The sequence below is a fragment of the Maniola jurtina genome, chromosome 13 (assembly GCF_905333055.1).
Source record: "Maniola jurtina chromosome 13, ilManJurt1.1, whole genome shotgun sequence".
Taxonomy (NCBI): domain Eukaryota; kingdom Metazoa; phylum Arthropoda; class Insecta; order Lepidoptera; family Nymphalidae; genus Maniola; species Maniola jurtina.
Window position 1 is genome coordinate 9,804,817 of NC_060041.1, and position 20,496 is coordinate 9,825,312.

Genomic DNA, 20,496 nt, shown 5'->3' on the forward strand with positions numbered 1-20,496 from the left:
CCTAGGACGATCGTTTTTCGTCCGTGTGTCCGTCTGTCAGCGGGCTGTATCTCAGGAATCGTAATAGGAAGAGAGCAGTAAGTTTGAAAAAGCTAATCTCAAAACATACTGTGTTATCTACCTATGTATCTACTGATTTCTCAGCTTTTATTGCAATGTTTACCAATGCTCCTAGAATATCTGCTATTTAAAAGCTTGTCTTACCAAATCAAGTACCTAATGTAATCTAATGAGAACTATTGATTTAGGGTCATAAGGCAGAAAATCTGTATTTTTTTCAACGTTCCATTTCATTTTTACCCTGCCCTTGCTATTGACTCTACACTTGTCTATTAGGTATCGTTTCCCTATTGATTGTTATTCTTAGTTAAATATTTATTTATAAATCACTAACTGATGCTCACGAAATCATTCCTATGGACTTAGGTTTGGAAAATCCGTTGGATTTGATTCTTCAGGATAAAAGTAGTCTATACATATTAAATCCGTTGACGGGAAGCCAACTAACGCTGTATCCGGCAAAATTAGTTAAACGGATGGACCGTACAACTGTAATTATTAGATAGTTACACTTTCGCATTTAATAAGGTAGGTATGAATGGAACTGGATGTAGAGGCCATACTTATTAATTTTAGGTCACTGGTATCATAGGTCGTTTTGAAGATAGATATATATTATCAAATACCTGGTATTTGAGTATGGGCCTAACCCAAATATTTTAGATTTCATGTCTCATGTTTCTTTAAACTAGTTCTCCTAAGTAGAACAAAACAAATTCCAAAGCAAGCGTTGTGAATATTTTATTGATAAACTGTCCTGATTCTATTTTTGGTTCTGTTTATAGTTCTATTGGGAAAATAAGGGAAAATTCAAGGTTGAAACGAAATCAATGGCAGCGCGGCGCGATTAAAACTGGAATGCTGGGCCTACTGTGCCGATTTAAATTCTTTGAAAAGAGCAACCGCCGAGTTTCTTGTTGGTTCCTTTCGGTAGGAAAGACATTCTGAACCAGTGCTAGATGCATTTGAAGATTGAAAAGTACCTATTTGTAAAAGTCTAATTGAAAAAAAAGATATTTTTATTTATTTATTTATTTTATCCTTCTACTGGTCGGTACTTAGAATGTATTTGCGAAGCCAAAAAACACTTTTAGCTCTTTTTCGCAAGTGTATCTACGTGACTTGATCGTGTTTAACAAAAGAAAAAACGTAAACGTGATTGATTTATTGATCATACTTCATAATACCTACTTACTTAATACATGTCAACTGGCATGTAATAATGCGGAAGTGAAATATTTTAACTCAGCTCATGATATAATAATATAACATCATTGTTTTTCCTTAACCACGTTTTACACATACCAAACCGTGCAGACGAATTAATATTTGTAATGCAGCAAATTCCTCTGACCACTGTTTCTTAGAATGAACACTCTAAGTCTTTAACTTATTCCATTAAGTTAACTTTGTAATATGATGATGAACAACTTTCTAACATTTGGAATACCTACCTTCTTACCTACTTAATACTACCTAATACCTACTTTCTCAATGATGGCTATCAAATGGGGTATACCCAAGTCCAATTGGTCAATCAGGAAATCCCAGATTAAACATACAAAACCTTCTCTTTCACCAGAAAATTGGGTAACTTACAAGGCTATAAAATCTGGTTGGTTTTTACACACGAGTATGTTATAGTCCAAAACTGATCTGCTGGCACATCACGATTGGCTTGGAACCTATAGACAATCCTCAGAAATGCCCATAATGTTCAGTTCAAAGTAATTATGGATTTTTAGACCAATCTATACTAATATTATAAAGAGGAAACCTTTGTATTTTTGTATGTTTGTATTGAATAGGCTCAAAAACTACAGGACCGATTTCAAAATTTCTTTTACCATTACTTAGAGGGATTCTTCCGAATCCGTATAGGCTATATTATATTTATCCCGGAAAATAAAAAAAATAAATGTCCACCCGTGCGAAGCCGGGGCGGGTCGCTAGTCTAATATAAATGCATTTCCTAATCCAAACTAAGTTAACATTGGTACAGAGAAACTTTCAGCTTTTATAAAATTACTTTTTTATTCATTTAATTTTATAACTCTTTTCTCTATAACGCTATTGGTTTATAGGATAATATCAATAGTTCGACAGCTGATGCCTTACACCAGACCAGATAATGAGCAATTATAAATTCCTAAATTGAACTGTATGGAGTTGATCATTTAGGTATAAGCACTTATAAGGCCACTTCGTCAAAATGCTGATACCCATATTTTATTCTTATCAATTTTGGCATGTCCTTGTAAATTGGCTGACAATATTCACAAATGCCGCCGTTAAGTCTGCAAGACCTACATACCTACATCGACCACTCCTCTTGTAATTCGGTTATCAATTCTTTGCGGTATCGTAATAGATAACCTTATCAATAAATAAAATACAGGCGTAGTAACCTACTGAGCAAACAAACGTCAACTTTAGTGGTTAAAAATAAAGTTTAAAATTAGTTTATTTTTAGTGCAATGACATTGGTGGTACTGCTGATGCTTTGTGGTATCCAATACCCATGGAGAGTAGAATCCTTCTAAGGTACTTGGTACACAAGTGTAAATTAAAAATTTATAACACCCCCTACAAGTGAAGGTTACAGTGACTAGAAAAGAGCTGATAACTTTCAAACGGCTGAACCGATTTTTTTAGATTATAGCTAAGAACACTCTCGATTGAACCACCTTTCAAACAAAAAAAAAACTAAATTAAAATCGGTTCATTAGTTTAGGAACTACGATGCCACAGACAGATACACAGATGCACAGGATCCACAGATACACACGTCAAACTTATAACACCCCTCTTTTTGGGTCGGGGGTTTAAAAGGCCAAGAAGCAACCAAGGCAGAGTGAACTAGAGTGAGTGAGCTCTCGGTCAATACATTTTTTGACATTATTTATGACTCTCAGCAAGCGAATTTTTACGAAATAAGTGACACTCTAATGAGAAGTTATCGAGAACTAAGCAAAATATAATTTTATGATAAACATTGAATTCAACTAATTACTATCAATAAACATTGACTTTAATCGTCGTTATCTGATATCGATATTTAATCATTGATATTAATAGCAATTTATCAATCTAATCGTTTTTGCCTTTGAATTGGCATTTAGCTAACAATTTACTTTAAAACTTTTAAGTTGAAACCAAACTAAATTGTATTTAAAATAGAGAGCCAGGGCTAGAAAGCTGTTATTAAGGCAATAGGTATTTGACAAATCGCAAAAATGCTGTACTTTGAAGTAAATTGTTTATTTTTCTAAAGCATTAACAGCTATTAAATACATGCAATTAAAAACTTCAGTTTGTGAAGATTATAAGTACTTCTTTTAATTTTGTATACATTATCCCAATAAATAAAAAAAAACAAGTTGAAAACATTGCTCATCGCAACTTGTTGTGTAAAAATTTTCTTTAACATCTTGACGCTTTGAAGCCAACCTCCAGAAAATGATATGTTTAGGTTTAGCAATCAATTTGAACTGTTAGTTTTATACTAAATGTTTTTCATTTCTTAAATAATCTAAAACTAACCAAAAAACTTCCTGTGCTATTTATTTTCTTGCAGGCGCTCTATCGGATTCAGTGTCCACTGGACTCTCATGACGGGCGGACTGCGCGCGTCATTTCGTCGCAAAATATTATTTAAAATGAATTTAAGCTTATTATTTTTGAATGAAAGTTGTGTTTATAATCGTTGAAAAATAAAATAGGGATTTTTTCATTTCTAAATGAAGCCTGCTTATATACTAAAATTTATTCTAAAGTTACGGTTTTACCAGGTAAATACTCGGAGGTTGTCATAGATTATGATGACAGATAGTAAGTGTTCTAAATAGGTATTATACCTATGTTTTGAGATAGCGCGCCTCGTTTCGGGCGCCGTGTTCCGAAATGGATTTCGTAGTAGTGCAAGTTTGGTGCAAGCCCCACATGACGGAGGGGTATGCGTCAGGCATTTCCTGTGTACAAAAAAAAGAACTATATTTCGGATCCATATTTCATCACTGACAATATGCACTAGGTATTCAAAGACTGGTCTTCAAGCATTGAGGAATTTTGGACGAGAGACATCTCGAAGGTTCCCGAAGGCTGCCTGAGTTAGATTTGTCGGCTAGCTAGCTTTTTTCGAAATTGGACTTACTTAGCTGAATTGTGTGTTAGACCTTTTTTATGAGATATTATATGTACTTAATATTATAACCATGGGTCTCATAAGAAAGCTCATATTCATGCTGCGGGCAATGGGCAGAGCCTAAAGGTTGGAACGCCATTTCGGCGGCCGTGTTTCCTGCCATATATACCTTAGATACCTGCAAGCCAAGAGTGAATAGGCATCTTCTAGGTAAGCGTGCTCCAACTTGGACCTCATCATTGCTTTCTTTAAAGCATGATTGTCGTCAAGCGCAAGCGCAAAGATTCAGGCGGCGCAAACCCGTAGCATGTGGAAGACCCTATTAAAGACCTATGTTCACTGTGGACGTCTGTCGGTTGATGTTGATGATTATGTCTTTAGTGCAAGTAGTTCAGTAGTTTCAGAGTTTATCGATAACAAACAAACAAACCTTTCCTCTTCATAATATATGTACTTAGTAGCGCAGGCTTGGAAAAAATCTCGTGGAAACTCTTTGATTTTCCGAGATAAATGTCATTTTACCTGGCAGCCCTAATCAATTTTATCACTGATATTAATAACTAATTCATAACCGTTAAACCTAAGAGTCAAAATCTCGTTTTTCTAGTCGAGTTCCGTAGGCTCTTTGAACCCACCACATTATTATCCCAAGAAAACCTACCATTAGATGTAGGAATAATGGAAAGAGGTCACAACCCTCAGCAATAAAGAATACGATGCGGAAAGAGATGTCACTCTCAAGGTCTTTAAATGTATCCATGCAAAAAACCACGTCGACTGGTTGCTCCGTTGCAGCGTGATTGAATATTAAACCAACAAACACACTTTCGCATTTGAAATATGGCCAGTGATTATAAGAAACAGTTTAAATCTCTCTCTGCTCTCTGAGAGACGTTAGGCAAAGTGAACACGAATTATGACACTTCTGTGTTCTTATACAAGCTTAGGTCTCTCAATTTTGTCAATTAATGTCAAATTTCTTTCTCAGATCAAAACCTAGTAAGTGGTTTAAATTCAAGAGAAGTTTAGGCCGTAGTCTAACGCTGGTCCAATGCGGAATGGCATACTTCACACACCTTTGAGAACATGGAAAACTTGCAGGTATGCAGGTTTCCTCACGATGTTTTCCTTCGCCGTTAAAGCAAGTGATATTAAATTGCTTAAAACGCACATAACTGAAAAGTTAGTAGTGCGTGATTCCGGGATCGAACCCCCGACCTTCGATTAGGAGGCGGACGTTCTAACCACTAGGCTATGACAGTTTTTAAATTAAAGGGGTTTAAATATTTTAGTGTGAAGACTGGCCTACACATTTATTCATTACATGTGCATTATTTTCTTTTTTAGGGTTCCGTACCTCAAAATGAAAAACGGAGCTCTTAAAGGATCACTTTGTTGTCTGTCCATTTGTCCGTCCGTCCGTCAAGAAAACCTATACAGTACTTCCCGTTGATCTAGAATCACGAAATTTGTTCTCGGATTTATTCCTTTACTTGGGCTATGAGAGTTGAGACCTATCTACCTGCCCATAATTCTAGGTTAACGGGAAATACCCTATCGGTTTTCTTGACAGACACGACAGACGGACAGACGGACAGAAAGACAGACAAGAAAGTGATCCTATAAGGGTCCCGTGTTTCTTTTTGAGATATGGAACCCTAAAAACATTATGTAAGTATGCAAAGTATTTCCCTTGCAAACCATATTATTTAACAGTTGACATGTAGAGGTCATTGACTTTTCCTATCTTACTTTTAAGTTTTAATGCATTATTAAGTATTTACTGTTTTGACATGGTATTTAGATAATGGGTGATATTTATTTTATTTAATCTAATTCCTTTGAAAAACTTAGTAAGGTGCATTAATCTATAAAAAACCTAGCCAGTTCATAGACTTACTACGTTTTAAAATGGTCAAAGCGACTTACTAGCTTTTAATTTTACTTTAATGTGGGTGTCCTTACAATACAACGGGACATACTATGAAAGTTAGGCTTATGACATAAAACGATTTTCGGAAAAATGACATTTACTTTGTTTTGATATGGGGCGGTCGATATAATTAGGTACTAGGGTAAAGGCTCGAGTAAATGAACAGATTGGACGTTTTTACATGTATTAAGAGCTGGAATAAAAAACCGGCTGATATACCTTTTTTAAATATTTTCTTACAAATTCTTACACTTTTTTCAATTTCAATTTCAAAACCGTGTTCCGTTCAAATCGTTCAAAAGTGCGTGTGCATGCGTTAATGTGTGTGTGTGAGTGTGTGTGAGTATATACTTGTCTGTATGTTTGTACGAGTGTTTGTGAGTGTGGTATTGCGTTGTATAACCACATGAGTAGCGAACAAAGTCAAAGCTTCATGCAAGCGCGCTACGATAGGTACACTACTACAAGCTTGAGGCGCGTGTGTGCGTGAGCACAGGTGCTACGTCGCGTACGGAGAGAAATCGGTTTATACCGGCTCGGCCTGTGCTCAAGCTCAGGGGCTGCAGTACACGTCGCGCGTCGTGTTTTCATTTAATTTAATGTTAATGATAATAATTTAAATAGTGTTTAAAATCTATTTTCTTGAACTGTCATAGATTTTGTTCAAAATCAATATCTGAGGATCCCTAGGATCACAAAACAGGAAATTGTTACCAAAACTTAAAACAGTTGGCGCCATTTTGAAAGTCTTTGTTAATTGACCGATTTCGTTCAAAATCGATATTTAGAGCTCCGTGGGATCACAAAATAAGAAACTGTTACCAAAATTTAAAAAAGTCGACGCCATTTTGAAATTCTTTGTTAATTGACCGATTTCGTTCAAAATCGATATTTAGAGCTCCCTGGGATCACAAAAAAGGAAACTGTTACCAAAATTTAAAAAAGTCGACGCCATTTTGAAATTCTTTGTTAATTGACCGATTTCGTTCAAAATCGATATTTAGAGCTCCGTGGAATCACAAAATAAGAAACTGTTACCAAAATTTAAAAAGGTTGACGCCATTTTGAAATTCTTTGTTAATTGACCGATTTCGTTCAAAATCGACATTTAGAGCTCCCTGGGATCACAAAAAAGGAAACTGTTACCATAATTTAAAAAAGTCGACGCCATTTTGAAATTCTTTGTTAATTGACCGATTTCGTTCGAAATCGATATTTAGAGCTCCCTGGGATCACAAAATAAGAAACTGTTACCAAAATTTAAAAAAGTCGACGCCATTTTGAAATTCTTTGTTAATTGACCGATTTCGTTCAAAATCGACATTTAGAGCTCCCTGGGATCACAAAAAAGGAAACTGTTACCAAAATTTAAAAAAGTCGACGCCATTTTGAAATTCTTTGTTAATTGACCGATTTCGTTCAAAATCGATATTTAGAGCTCCCTGGGATCACAAAATAGGAAACTGTTACCAAAATTTAAAAAAGTTGGCACCATTTATAATTCTTTGTAAATTGACTGATTTCGTTCAAAATCGATATTTAGATCTATCGATCGATATTTAAAAATCGGTATTTAAAAGTTTAAATATCGATTTTTAGACCCTTAGACCCTACTTTTACTAAAAAAAAGTCTTATAATTTGGCACGAACCATCTAAACACCATGATGATTATTATTTCTGCATTGTGAATATAACCAGAAGAAACAGCAAAAAAATTATTCCAAGCGATTATATTGTAACTTGCAGTCTACAATTAGAACGATTCTGACTTCTGGTGATAAATCTGTACCTCAGCCCCAACCCAGTACCTCCAATCTACTTCAAGAACTTTCAGAAGGTAGTGACGATGTAGTGACTTTTACATCTCAACTTAGACTATTCAATCAAAATGATTTGGACCACTTAATGAGAGATCTTAGATTGTCTAAAAAGCATCAGAACATGTGGCTTCTCGGCTCAAAGGAACAAATCTGATAACATGTGTTACGGTATATTGTTCTCACTACTCTCAAAACATTCAGCAGCTGATGTTGCACTTCCAGCGACTTGGGTGCAACATGGGCATTAAGTTTCATTTTCTCTGTAATCATTTAGACGGTTTTCCAGAAAATTTAGGTGACTTTCAAACTAAGATAACTATACCAAAGGGGATAATATCATATGAAAGGGCTCTATTATACATTCTAAAACAGGTTTTATTTATTATTATTATTATGTAAAATAGTTTTTGATTTATCGCGCAAAATGTAGAAAAAAATATACAATAAGTCAAAAACTGTGAAAATCTGACAATTTTTTTGAATTCCAAGCCGAAAACATATTTAAGAATTTATTAATAGGAATCGAAATCGAGAGTTTATGCAATAGCTAGAGTTCGTTCATTCACTGAAATTCCCAGTTCATTTACTGGCAATTTATCCTTTTGTTAGATAAAATAATTTATAATAATTAATACCACGCATTTTATTTGATTTTTTGATATACTGTGTACAGATACACAAAAAATAAAAATTATATATAGAACAATTCTCATATATCTTAATTTTAGGTCAAAGTCAGGGTAATCCTTATTCGTTCATGTACTGGATCTTTTACCCTCCTACGTCAAAATACTAAAAGTCCGCGTAAATTTCGCAGATTGAAATGTCTGCTTGATTAATTGTCAATAGAGGGTCCATGACATGTCAAAATTGCTAGTTTGAAGGTGAAATCGTCTAAGTCATTCGAGATGGTTTTCCTCTTAATGGATAGTTTATCTACGATCCAAAAAAAAATGTAGAACAAGTGTAAATTAAAAATTTATAACACCCCCGACGATCCAAAGTATTTGAGTTTTCCAAAACATCATTTTCAAATAAATAATTATGTATTTAGGCAACGTCCAACTTGACAGCTTAACATTTGTCTATTGACATAATATTATGAACCTAACGGTTATCTAACCTTCTTTTCTACAAGAAAACTAGAAAAGAGCTGATAACTCTTAAACGGCTGAACCAATTTTTTTAAATTATAGCTAAGAACACTCTCGATCAAGCAACCTTTCAAACAAAAAAAACTAAATTAAAATCGGTTCATTCGTTTAGGCGCTACGATGCCACAGACAGATACACAGATACACAGATACACAGATACACAGACACACACGTCAAACTTATAACACCCCTCTTTTTGGGTCGGGGGTTAAAAATCCAAAGCAGGTAAACTTTACACTTTTGATTTTCATAACAACGAAGGGGTTTTTAGTTTAGTTTTAATGTACTTACTAATAAAGTAGATAGAAATATTTGAACCTACGTGCGCACACGTTCTGTTTAGACAAAATAACGCTAGATATATTTGTACGTATATTGGAGTTAAAAATCAGGATTACTTAAATAAATACTTCTTGATAGAAATGACTTACAATAGTTAAATAATAATTAATTTTAATTTATTAGTCATATTATTATGTATCAAATAAAACAAACGCAGGAAACATAGTCAACCTTACTGTCGAACAATAATAACATTAGCTACAAATATAAGTACTTACTTATATTAAGTAGATGAAACTAAAACATAGAAACTTACATAACCAGAAAGTATTTTTAATCTGTAAGCTTGCTGTAAGGTGGACACGTCTCCCGCGTTGCTATACTTATTAAAAGAAAAAATAAAACTTACGAAACAAAGGAGTTTTCAAGGAGAAATCCAATTTATAGAACAGAAACACTGGCACAAAACATGAGATAAATTAAAACAATATTAATAACGTTACATTCTTATTAGATTTTAAATTTGAATTTGGAATTCCACCAGTTTTCAATGTAGCGTGCGGTTCGCAACTGAATGGACTGACCATTTGGCACACATTGACAGCATGACTTACGTTGATACGGCCACAAGATCACGTATCGACTAATAATGAACCTTGAGACAACGTAGTAGAGTCGTATTTAAACAGAAATGAGTAAAACGAACTTTGTCAAAGTTAACGGTAAGAATATTGAGGTCAATGACGTCTTTTTTCTTTGATAGTGATAAACAGCAGATTTGGCGGAAGTGAGGGGACTGCAAAAATTGTTGGTAGAGCGAAAGAGAAAGGCATTTTGAAACGTCATTTTGGCGATGACTTCTTGTCTGTGGTCAGTCTTGTTTTGTCTTTGGTTTACATTTTACACCTGAGCAGTGAGAATTGAGATGGTGTTACGTATCTTAACTTTGAGAGTGAGAGCTTAATCAGTGGAGTGGTGTAACCCAAAAAACGATTGATGAATCACCACATACACTATTTGATTGCCAAACATATAAACATGTAGGACTAAAAAAAACTAGAGGGGTTAAAAAGTGAAAGTTATTTTATTATACTGGCCCCTATAATACGTGTTGTCCTAGTTTAGGGGCCAGGACTCTGTGAAACGCATGTACTTAAATTTGATAAATATGTATATTTTGTTTAATTAAAAAAAAATATATTAAAAGAAATTTTTTCATTTTCATTTCATTTTTACACGACTACGGCAAAGCCGAAAGGAAGGGTTATGATTTTTATATAGGTAGATTTTTACTCAATTTTATGCGTTTTAAAAGCTTTTTTCGGTCAAATCTTCACTTCTCGAAATCATACTGGGTCCACTTTCCATACTTCCGTGATAGAAAGCATAATCATTATTATCCTATGTAACAGGTAAGTACATATTGCTGAGTTGACAAAAATTACGATAATTAGTATTAAAAAAAATTAACATTCAATTTTAATGCAGTTGTTACGCCATTCTCGTTTTTATCTCCTTAGGGTCCAGAACGACGTTTTCTTTTTTCTTTGCTACAAACATGCCAGCGAATTTCGGAGCCTCCAGAGTCCCTACTGGCATAGGAATGGATGGTGGCAACGGTGACAATGGTGGCTCTGGTGGCTGTAGATTAGTAGCTGGATGATAGACCCTTGCTTCGGTTGATGGACCTGCTAGAATAATAATAAAAACAAATATATCAAGACGTGTAAATTAAAAATTTATAACACCCCCGACAAGTGAAGGTTACAGTAACTGGAAAAGAGTTGATAACTTTCAAACGGCTGAACTGATTTTCTTGGATTATAGCTAAGAACACTCTCGATCGAGCCACTTTTAAAACAAAAAAAACTAAATTAAAATCGGTTCATTAGATTAGGAGCTACGATACCACAAACAGATACACAGATACACACGTCAAACTTATAACACTTTTGGGTCGGGGGACCCGAAAAATAATAATTATTGATCTAGGTACCGCCTTATGAAAACAAACATTTTGTTTGGGTTTAATAAGTTTGTTTGCAAAGGATTATTTGTATTATTTTTCCTCTAATAGTTATATAAACTTCTGTCAACTACATATAATAATTATTTCAGATTCTTGTATTTGCTTTTTGTGTGTTAGTGGGATTTTTTCTAATATTTTAATACGCTGTTTAAAAATGAATAAATAAATATAAATGTATTTTAGCACGTGCAAACAAAGTATTTTCGTAATCATACCCCCCCCCCCCCCCTTGTCACTCCACCACTTATAAATTTTCGACCTGAATTTCGAAAATTTGGCCTTGAACATGCTTCATCCAAATACACTACTATCAGAATGTTCTGAAAAGCTCCTAAAAGTTCAGAATAACTTATAAAACTTACTCATTGGTGATGATCGCAAAACATTTTTTTTCCATGATTCCATTTTGCTATATTACCGATTTAAACTAAATATTAAAGAGAAATAACGTCAGTAAATAGTTCGTTAATATTTCAAAACACTTTTAATAATAATAACAATAATTTATCACATAATCTGTTCGCTTAATAAAAAAGAACGTAGCACTGAGTACGATCGCTTCAAAAATGAATAACAGTCGTCTATCAGAGTTGGTTGTTACGCGTCGCATGGTGATAAGTAGGTACGAGTATTTACTCGTAGGTGCCTCTGTTCTGGGAATACCCTTTGCTGAGTAACGCCTGATACTATTGTATAAGTTACCGCCAATCTATAGGTATAGTCTGGTATTGTATAGAACGTAACTTTATGAACCTGCAATTTATCCATACAATAATATTATGTTAATAATGAGAACATTGTATTCTATTACGGTTATCATAATCTTTTAATCGTAATCTGTCTACAAGTCCGATTTATTCACTTTATACAAAAGACAATAATTGATTGTACATTATATTCTTGTACAATAAAACTATGTTAATTACTTAAAATGCACATAACTCCAAACAGTTAGAGGTGCGTGCCAGGAATCGAACCCCCGACCTAGGAGGCGGACATCCTAACCACTAGGCTATGACAGCTTCTAATTTCCAGCATAATCATATAATTTATTAGCTCCGAACATAAACAAACTTATGCAACTTGTAAAGTTAGCCCACCGGACCATGCGTCCGGCGCTGGTCTAAGATTATATCTAACTTGCAAACTTTAGTCTTTGAAAATTTCTACTCAATTGTTCACTAGGTAGAACGTGTTCATGTGTATTGTCCGGTAGTTGGTAAATTGGACATAAATGCCACACTCTGGTTAGGTGTGTCTACATTCATTATTTTTGTGAGCTTTAAGAAAGAATTAAATAAAAGTATCGGGCGAGCGACTTTTTTGCTTAGATTTGAACCAATTTAGATCCAAATTTTTAAATAATTTTTAAATACATATCAAAAATTGCGAAACCGGCCGGAATCGAACCTGCGTCTTCTGGGTTCGCGCCCGACGCTCTAACAGCTAAGCTACGGCATCGCTTTAATTTTATAAATCATGGCAGCTGTATTGAAATTCTTCCAACCCTCTAGCTACGAGTGTTATAGTTCATGAGTTATAGACCGCTGACGGACGGACGGACGGACAGCGGAGGCTTAGTAATAGGGTCCCGTTGGCAGCCTTTGGGTACGGAACCCTGAATATTAAAAGTATCTATTACAAAGGGTAACAAAATAACCTGGACCTGGAACCAACCCTGAAAGTTTACGCACCATATCACTAGATAGTAGATACCAAACTCGTGTAAGTAAAGTTAGTACCTAGTATCTCACATCCGAAGTCCAAGACGATGTCCAAGTTGTAAACTTTATCCCGACGTCCGCGTCGCATCGCCGATGGCTATTGTCTTCAATAATTTGTATTCAATGGACTTCAAACACTTCGAATGACTTTGAACCATGATGTAGTAGGTAGACTGTACATACATTATGCAGAAGTGTATTATTTGATGCGATCTTCTTTTTTTCGCATCTGACAATCTTCACTCTATCTGTCTGCGTTAGATAATGTCAAGTCATTTTATATGAGCTATAATCTACCTGATAACCAGCCTCTTTTTTTGCAGAGACCTTATTGCCTGACTAGCTGATGCCCGCAGCTTCGCCCGCGTGGATTGGTCAGATCCCCTGCAGCATCAGGATTGAGGAGTTGGACTCCAAATTTTTTATGAAACAATGTCGCAAAGTTCCTCTATCGATTAAAAAAGAAATGACGCAAATCGGTTCAGAAATCTCGGAGATTTCGGTGTACATAGGTAGAAAAACACAACTACCTTTTTGAAAGTCGGTTAAAAAAGTAGCCTATGTTACACCCTGGTCAATCTTCTACTTGTCTGTGAAAATCCCGTCAAAATCGGTTCAGCCGTTCCAAAGATTAGCCTTTTCAAACAGACAGACAGACAGACAGACAGACAAAAATTTTAAAAACATGTGATTCAGTGTTGGTATCGTTCAAATAACCATATGAGCTTAATATGAGGTAGTTATTTCGAAATTACAGACAGACACTCCAATTTTATTTATTAGTATAGTATAGATAAATGTCCACAGCTGGACACAATAAGTCTCTTGTAGGGGCTTCCATACACCACGATCTAGCGCCGCCTGAATCCAGCGGCTCCCTGCGATTGTTTGCTATCCAACGCTTTTCAGATTCGGGGCGAGGTCACCATATAAGCACTTTGAGGCCTCAGCGTCAAGCGGTTTTCCGATCGATGTGCCCTGCCCATTGCCACTTCAGCCACAGTTTCACGATCTATTCAGCCTCGTTGAGCTATATGTCGGTCACTCTGATTCTCCTACGAATATTCTCATTTCTAATATTTTGATCACATAGAGAATCTCCAAGCAGAGCTCTCTCTGCTGAGTGACTCTCCACGTGAGGCTCATAGTTAGCGATCATGTCTCGGATCCAGTGGCGTGCACATGGTCTATAGCTAGGGTAGGCAATAAGGTAGGTAGTTGCCTAATTACTAGCGGTCACGATGGCAAATGAGCATTGAACTATTTCAATCAGGGTAAGCAGCGCTTTTATGCCTCAATGACCTGCGCGCCGCTGCTCGGATCCATATGTCATCACTGTTCACACACACACACACACGCTGTGCAAAGACATGGGTCTTGATGCCCTGAGGAATTCGTAACTTGCAGGAAGGAGCAAGATATTAAGTAGTAGTAGGTACCTACTTTAAAAGTATAGGTATTTTTTTCTGGCAGATACAAATGCGCAATTACTTTGGCGTCTGATCGCCCTCCTGTATAAAAGAAGTCCTAAAAATTGGTAATTTCATAGAATACTAAGTAGGTTCTATTAAAACGTCACGTACCAAAGCAATTTAACACCCAATTTGTATCAGGAGGGACTGGAATTCGGAAAGGGGTAAAAGAAATTATTCGGAAGGCGATTTAAAAGTTTCGTGGGTTTGAATTAACTTATTGACTGCTTAATTTATGGTAGGAGAAATTACCGGAATTGTTGGCACATTTCAATGGCTACCTATGGATGTCCAATCATCATCATCATTATATCATTTTTTTTTTTTTTTTTTTTAATAAAAGAATATTAGCCATGTCAATCATGACTAATATTCCCCTTTCCCCTCCAACTTAACGCAAAGCTGTATTAGGAGTAGGTACGACAATAGTGCAACGGGTGGGGTTTGAACCGCCGACCGTTTTTAGAATTCAGTCGGCTCCTCAACCTGTTGAGAAATATTCATTATACTTTGACTTCTTTTGATGGACTGTAAATCAAATCGATAAAATCATGTTTTTATTTAAAATGTCCGTCATTCATCCACGTTATATCATCTAAAAATAAAAATATACAGAAATTAGAATTTTAGGGTCTTGCTATCTATTGATATACAGTGATTTTTTTAATGAATCCATAATCTTTGAAAACTAAACTTTTTGCGACTCGCAAGAGGTTCTTCATTCTACTTAAATAAATATCTGTCACATTATATAATAATTATTATACAGGAAAATCGCTAAATTTTTCGATTGAGCTAGGAAACTATATTATATCCCGTTACCTTCGTTTTAATTGGTCGTCTTAGTGGGTAGACATTTTTGACAGATTATCTTTGGGCAGAACTATTTTGTATGACATAAAACTATTGATATACCTACCTTACTTACCTACTTACTTGTGTAACGATAGGTACTATATTTTGCTTTGTGTGGTATCTTGAATATATTTTGAGCTAAATGATATATAAGTAATTCTCTAAGCAGGAAGGCAAAGCTTTTTGTGTGAGGCAGCGTCGAGGTATAATTGAGGGTAGTGCATCGGCACATCAAGCGAGGTGAGGACGATAAAACGGCTACAAACCGACGCCGAGCGGATTGACAGTGTTGTAAACTGAAGACCCTCTTCACACGAACAGCGGCTTTTTTAACGCTGGGGAATGCTTGTGTCCTCCCGCCTTGCAGGATCATTAGCCATAGCCAACAATATCCCTGAAGATAAACTATCAGCCATGTTACCGGGGCGCACCGGCTCGAACACTGCTCTTCCCCTCGAACGCATCCAAAAGGGACCAGCAGCATCCAGGCACACTGGGATGTCACCTTACTGGTGCTCCACATGAAAATCAGCTGACAAGTCAAGACGTAACATGAATGATACGATTAATAAAAATATTATCAACATTACATCAATTATTATCTCACAAATTCAACGATTGACAATCAAATAATGTACAATGAATGTTTTGATCCTACCTATTTTGAAAAAATGACTTTGACTAATTGTGATGCATTGAAATCAAGGTTTTGTTTAGTCCTCCTCGCTCGACCAGGGTGCGTTCGAGACTCTAGTAGCTTTAAGTAAACGTAATTACCTTAACTTAAAGCTAAAGCTACGTAACTTCGCGAGCTTTTGCGCTTTTGCGTTTGGAACCGAACTAAGAGCTTATCATTGAGCTATTGAAAGCTAATTAATCATTAAGCTATTGAAAGCTATTGTAGAAAACGCGCGTTTATTTATGTTCGTGTGTGAAACAAAAAAATAAAAGCTCCTCGTCGGAAGACCCGCATTGATAGAGATATAAAATCACTAAGTAAACCTAGCCGTAATACCTCACTCGGTATTACTCATACGTGCGCTCATAAAACCATTTCCTTCTGATTTTGTGCGAAAACTTATTGATTTTAAGGTAGATACTTGTAGGCATTTATTAGTCAAATAAATAAAATATAATAAATAATCTTAAAATTCTGTTCAAGCCAATAGAAAAACTTATTTTATAATAATTATTATAATTAATTATTCATTTACTATTAGAATAGAATAGAATAGATTTTTATTCAACTAAACTTTTACAAGTGCTTTTGAATCGTCAAATAATTTACCACTGGTTCGGAATGCCGTTCCTAGCGAGAAGAACCAGCAAGAAACTCGGCGGTTGCTCTTTTCAATTATTCAATTTACAATAATATTCCATACTATGCAAACAATTGCAGCCCCGCGCATTGCTGGATTTCAATGCTGGTCAATTTGTCATTAGCTAGTAGCTTAGTAAAAAATATACACCATAAAAGTGCTCTGTAGCGTCTAGGGAATTTAAAAAATATTAACCCATAAACATACTGCTAAGAAACTACTGAGAACTAAAAACAATAAGGACAATTTGTGGACTGGGGTGTCCCCGTTATTGGGCCCATAAACCGGGACACCCTCGGGATTGACCACGCTTTATGGCCAGAAAATAGGGACGGTAAAATTTTTACAGCCCCGCGCAACTTGCGGCGATTTTGATACGCAGGTCTTACGTTAAATGAAATGGAAAATCATTTTCTATGAATAATTCAATGGGAATTAAGTTGTAGCCAATTTTTCGTAATAGATCCTTTTCTTTTAGTGCGATACATTTTTGTATAATTTACATAATAATGTGGGTTGCATTTTATACACAGTTTTTATTTCCGATTTTTGAGTGATTAATTGTATCAGAATACAACCTTGCATGGAATGAGTTACAAAATATAAGGACCTATAATAATTACTATCGGACCTTATTATAATTAATTCACCATATCCTTAGACTAGCAATAGCAAGTTCGTCGTCGATTTAGGTTGTTTGAAAATACTGCAAGAATCCTTTACTTTACCGGAATAAAAAGTATTCTACGTAATTGAGGTATTAAATTCGTTGAAATTTAAAAATTTGTGTCCTAAAATATGGGTTGAGTGTATTAGTAGCAACTAACAGTGAGACACACTTTTCTATGCCTGATTAGCATTAAAGCGGAACTTACATTACGAAATTAGTGGCACGGAATCATTTTTAATCTCAAATGGATGCATTACCAAGTTAGACGTTTACACGTACGATTGATAATGAAATATTAAAGTCTAATCTCTAAATTCGTAATGTAAATTCCGCTTAAGAAGTTGTTTGATGAAAGTGATCTACTTTCCAATTAGACATCATAGTTTCAATAAAAGTAATCCTCACAAGCAACTCGCTCTGACATACATTTGACCGTGCACGTAGCTTATTAAAGGTAGTGATATAGCTCATTAGCCCGTTTAGCTAAGGCACATCCCGCGGATTTGCTCGTAAAAATCCCCGGATCCCGACGATAAAGCATATAGAAGTCGTATTCTTGCGGTAGCGAATGACTTCTACGTGATTCTGGGTTGTCTACCGTAGACTGGAGAAAGATTCAGAGCGTACGTAATACGTATATTCCTTTTATTTTATTTTATTTATTAGGACTAACAGACAGTAGCACGCAGTGATAGATATAGTGATCCTTGTTAGTAGATTTGTTTGTTTTTCTCCAAAATGTAGATCTTAAAGCTCACAATGCAAAAGACTAGAAAACAAAATGTTGGACAATTCTTCTGTATACTTATATTTTGTATTTCTTAGTGAAAAGAAAATGTATGACTAGAATGTAACTCCATAACGCAAACCAATTAACTTAAAATGATAAATTATGCATAGAAGGAATGATTATGCCATAAAGGACAATCTAATAAACAAATATAAATGCCATCTATAATCCTTTTAAAAAACTCGATCATAGTATGTAAGTATTCATATGGAAATGATTGAAGAATCGGTGGTTAATCCGTCCAACGTTATAAATGTAGGTATACCGATTCAATTCGATTACTATTAATTATTATTGTAATCCAAAATCGTAATCCTGTGTTAAACGATTTATGGGAGAAAATGTGTTTTGATTGGTGTTTTGAAAGTTTTATAGTAAATTCTAACGATCACAAATTTTCTGTAAAGAATCAATAATAATCTTTAATAACGCTTTTCAGGCAATCTAAAAAATAATGCTTTAAAGCTTCAGCTAACCCCGATCAACTTTTTATTATAAGCGCGTAAGTAGGTCCCTATATGAAAAAAGCTGGGAGAAAAATCACTTCTAAGCGTACACAACTCTGTGTATTGCCTTTTACGCGTGCCTAGGTAAATAAAGCGGTAAGAATGACGGATGTACTGGGAGAATTTGAAGGATATCCGTATAGATCATACCCGGGCATATCCGGACGTGACGTGAATCCGCTATTGTGATGTATGATTTTTTCATTTATTTAAAGGTGACATACGACGTCTGTGGGACGATTCTGGGCTGGAAATTGCCGTGTATGGGGTATGAATTTTGTTATGTTCTTTTAAGGAAATAGTATTATTTGTATTATTTTCTATGAAAGGCATCTTCATTGCAATAATTATATTATGTACGTACGTTCCCTGGACTAGCTGGTGCAGCCTGTAGGTATTTATTAGCATGAACTTTTTGTGTTTTCACTGATTGCAAAATAGGTAGGGTAATATAGGTAGGGTAAAGGGCATTAATCAAGCTTTTATTTTTCAAGTTCTGTTCAATTTCAGTTTTAGTACTTTAAGGGTTCTTCTTCAAAGTTTTCGGCAAGGAACAATATGATAAATGCTATTCTAAAATATGGTACGTCGTGCAGCATGTGATACGCACCGCCCATCTTTCCACTGCCAAACATGCAGGAAAAGCAAGCAATCAATACTCTCACCTACCAGACAAGTTTTCTAAAACACAGTCTTAAGTTGTTGGACTTGACCCGGATTGGACATGGAAAAGTAACTCTTTCATCAAACTAACCAATCTCAATATTTCATCCTGTCGTATTAATATTATTTCAAAATACCTATTATGTATAAAATGTTTCAACCAACAGCAAAATCACGTAACTCGTTTACACATCAGAGTTCAGAAGGAAATTTGGTTAAATCAACACCATTACGAACAAAATACGACATGTTTATCTGCACAAAAAGACATCAATAACACGAGGGTCCTCCGGACCCCACACGGCAAGATCACATTCCATGTACGTCAAGCATCAATCGAACATTAGCTCCCGTTTCTTTTTCTTTTCTTTGGAACATACGTCTCAAAGTTACACACGTTTCCGACACTGTTTTCTTCGTACCGTTCATTGAAAAATTCTATTTTTGAATTTTGCTGTATTCCCATAAATGTCGTAGGTACAACGTGTTTATTGGTGCACACGCACAGCCAAACTGTGATACTGCCAAACTGTGTGTGTGAGTGGCTAGGACGTCCAATCGGAGATTATTCTAATCCTTGATTATTTTGACTATTCAAAAGCACTTGTAAAAGTTTAGTTGAATAAAAATATTTTGAATTTTGGATTTTGGAGGTCGGGGGTTCGATCCGGGGCATTTCTAACTTTTCGAAGTTATGTGCGTTTTAAGTTATTAAATATCACTCGTTATAACGGTGAAAGAAAATATCGTAAGGAAATCTGAAATCGGAATTTTCCATAATGTTCTCATAGTTGTGTGAAGTCTGCCATTCCGCACTTGGCCAGAATAGCAGACTATGGCCAAAACCCTTCTCTATCTGAAAGAAAACCCGTGCTCTGTAGTGAGTCGGCGATGGGTTGATCATGATGACGATGTGTTTATTTGATTAAAAAGTCATGATGATACGCGCTCTACTTACTCCCGTTTCCTTATTACTTCGTTTAGTTTCGAATAACTATCGAATTGTAAAATTTAGACTCACAGGTTTTTTAGTCGCATTTGCATTAATAACAATTATGCCTACCTATTTTTTT

General features: G+C 35.4%; 2 long non-coding RNA genes across 2 annotated transcripts; both read right to left on the reverse strand.

Moving 5' to 3' along the window:
* Positions 1-989: 989 nt before the first annotated feature.
* On the reverse strand, positions 990-20,066 carry LOC123870763. Its single transcript, XR_006797150.1, has 2 exons — positions 20,028-20,066; positions 990-1,043 (listed from the first exon to the last, which is right to left on the reverse strand). It is a non-coding gene; the product is annotated as an uncharacterized LOC123870763 (long non-coding RNA).
* Positions 10,625-12,037, reverse strand: LOC123870762. The gene is made up of 2 exons (XR_006797149.1): positions 11,787-12,037; positions 10,625-11,086 (listed from the first exon to the last, which is right to left on the reverse strand). It is a non-coding gene; the product is annotated as an uncharacterized LOC123870762 (long non-coding RNA).
* Positions 20,067-20,496: the final 430 nt, after the last annotated feature.